The 3,117-nt window shown below is 35.2% G+C and overlaps 1 long non-coding RNA gene across 1 annotated transcript in view; it reads right to left on the bottom strand.

Moving 5' to 3' along the window:
• Positions 1-112, bottom strand: part of LOC118766823 — a 42,783-nt gene extending 42,671 nt beyond the window's left edge. Inside the window, exon 1 of the long non-coding RNA XR_005002733.1 lies at positions 1-112. This exon is cut by the window's left edge and continues 87 nt beyond it. This is a non-coding gene — a long non-coding RNA (uncharacterized LOC118766823).
• Between the last annotated feature and the right edge of the window lie 3,005 nt (positions 113-3,117).

Here is a 3,117-nt window from a genome sequence, read left to right as displayed (position 1 = left end):
TGATTTGAAGTGGCATAAGGGCCGAAAGGTGGAGTAGGAGGTCGCGTTTTTGTGGATGTGTGATGAGTGGCGCGATGAGGCAGAGAACTGCAAAAGATTGGGTTCGAACGTCAGTCATCAATATGGAAGGAATGTGAAAACCAAGAAGAGTTGCAAACTTTCAAATCATAGAGGGCAAAGACTCTAGAGAAATCAAATGGGGAAAATGTCTTTTATGTTGTTAAAAAATACAGACGAAGAGCTATTGGTGGTTGGAGGAATTCGGAAAGCGGTAGAAGAAATAGTTGTATTTAGAGAAATAAGGTAAGGGTGGTGAAACTTTGAACAAGGTTAACTGGGATGTCTTCGGTATTGATATCCAGAACAGAAAGTGACAAGAAGGGTTAAATCTACATTAATCATTGTACAGTGTGAAGCTTATGTATAGAATATAGCAGAAATACATTACGTTACATGAGAGATTATATTTGTCTCGAAGGAAGCAAGTGATGTATGGAAGGTACATTGGGCAGGAGCCTTTGTATATTGAAGGAGAGAAAGGGAATAGATTTAGTATTATTTTTTTAACATAAAGTGGAGAGTACAGACTACCATTATGCTGCGAGGTAGGCATTCGAAACTCTTGCAATTGTAAATTTCACTAAAGCTTCCCATCGGCTAGGTGGGATACACACACACACACGTCAATATAAATATATATGTACATATAGCTATAAATATACATATATACATACACACACACATATATATATATATATATAAGTGTGTGTGTATGTTGTGTGTGTGTGTGTGTATGTGTGTGTATATGATATATTAGATAAATTAGATAGATAGATAGATAGATAGATAGATAGATAGATAGATAGATAGATAGATAGATAGATATTTAGAGAAGGCAACAGGGAGGGGAGAGAGCAGTGATAGGGTTATATAGACACACGCAAACGTTCGTATCTTTATAAATCCACGCAAAGGTACATATATACATACATTAATACCATTATTGTCAAGTAGTATATAGCTTTTCTTGGGCTTATGAATGTTACATTATGTTACACTTCAAACGTTTAGGCTTTACAAGCATGGGCAAGACGTAAGTACAAAGCACCAGTGGCGTATGGTGGTTGTTGCCACCAAACTTCAATCAGGGGTATAACAAAAGTTTTCCATGTAGATTTCTGATTTAATTAATGAGTAACGTTAATTATTTATAATAAATTTGCCATTTTTGATGGGTGTGCAGCGCACACCTAGTACACCCCGGAATATATGCCCCTGTTAAACACATGCTCAAAAAAAAAATGAAAGAGTAAAACAGAAGAAGAATGACCCAGAACTCTTAAAATCCCAAGAAGTGAACGATAATGTTACATATTGTCAGAAATCGCTCCCAAAATGCTATCAAAGAATTGCTTTCTTATGCAGTAAAATTTTGTTTTTAAAACCAAATAGAATGCTAGATTTAAAATACTATCAGGAATAAAACAAATATAAATATATACACGGTGTTCCTCCTTTAACTACCTAATTCAATGAAATCGGGATTTTTTTTTTAAATAACTGAATTTTAAATAACTGAATTTAAGTTTATTACTTAATTATGATACCAAAACAAATAGATTTATAAATCTTTAATGAAAATTTTCAACATAGGCGTAGGAGTGGCTGTGTGGTAAGTAGCTTGCTTACGAACCACATAGTTCTGGGTTCAGTCCCACTGCGTAGCACCTTGGGCAAGTGTCTTCTACTATAGCCTCGGGCCGACCAAAGCCTTGTGAGTGGATTTGGTAGACGGAAACTGAAAGAAGCCCATCGTATATATATGTATGTGTATATGTTTGTGTGTCTGTGTTTGTTCCCCCAACATCGCTTGACAACCGATGCTGGTGTGTTTACGTCCCCGTAACTTAGCGGTTCGGCAAAAAGAGACCGATAGAATAAGTACTAGGCTTATTACAAAGAATGAGTCTTGGAGTTGATTTGCTCGACTAAAAAGGTGGTGCTCCAGCATGGCCGCAGTCAGATGACTGAAACAAGTAAAAGAGTAAAAGAGAGATGTGCTCCGTCTATATCCCTGCAAATTTCAAATCTATCCTTAGTATTACTAAGCACATTTTGAAGAATTTCAGTAGTTATCTCCTTCATTTACTAACTGAATGCGTTCTTTAAATTCAGCTAAACTATTTCTCCATTCTGGGGATGGAAGAAGAGAAAATAATTATAGCCAAATTCAAAAAAAAAAAAAAGCTGTCTTAGATCCAACAAGGATGAAAATAAAATTATATAAAAAAAAATTATAAAATTATAAACTAAAAACATATTTATACACCTCTAACACATATTAAACACGATAAATATAAATGTCATTGTTTAAAAAAGTGTCCGATTTCATTGAAATAGATAGTTAATTCTGGAGCATCTTTTATTTCTGCTGTTAAATAACTCTATGCAATCCATCGTACATCCTATTAGTAAGACATCCTACCAAACCCAAACGCAGCAGGCCTGGTACAGTCGTTCGTGACAGTAGCAAAAGTTATTCACTGTAATGCATAGTGCCCAGTAAATGTAAGCATTTCATTTAAAATTAGAAGAGGGAAAGTATTTATGGGAAATCGCTTGGAAAGTTACAATGTCACTTCTGAGATTATGAAAATTACATTTTACCCATTGTAATCCGTGCTCTTGGGTGCATTGAACACTTAAGGAATAGATTGGAAAAGTCTGTACCTTTTCAACAAAAGTAGGTAAAAGAAAAAAAAAGACCTTCTTGCCAATGTGCTTTAAATTCAGCCACGATAGTGTTTTATCTTTTACCTTTTACTTGTTTCAGTCATTAGACTGCGGCCATGCGGTGGTACCACATTGTAGCGTTTAGTCAAACAAATCAACCTCAGTACTTCTTTTTTTTTCTAAGCCTGATACTTATTCTGTTGGCTCCTTTCTGTCGATCCGCTAAGTTACGGAAACTTAAACGAACCAACAAACAGTTGTCAAGCGGTAGTGGGGAGACAAGCACAAATACAAACACACACACGCATAATAATATGTCTGTGTGTGTATATGTATGTGTGTGTGTATATATATATATATATATATGTTTGTGTATGTGTGTGT

Source organism: Octopus sinensis, linkage group LG18, assembly GCF_006345805.1.
Source record: "Octopus sinensis linkage group LG18, ASM634580v1, whole genome shotgun sequence".
In the NCBI taxonomy this organism is placed as follows: domain Eukaryota; kingdom Metazoa; phylum Mollusca; class Cephalopoda; order Octopoda; family Octopodidae; genus Octopus; species Octopus sinensis.
The sequence above is the reverse complement of the archived record's forward strand: the minus strand, read 5'-3'. Positions and strand labels throughout refer to the sequence as shown.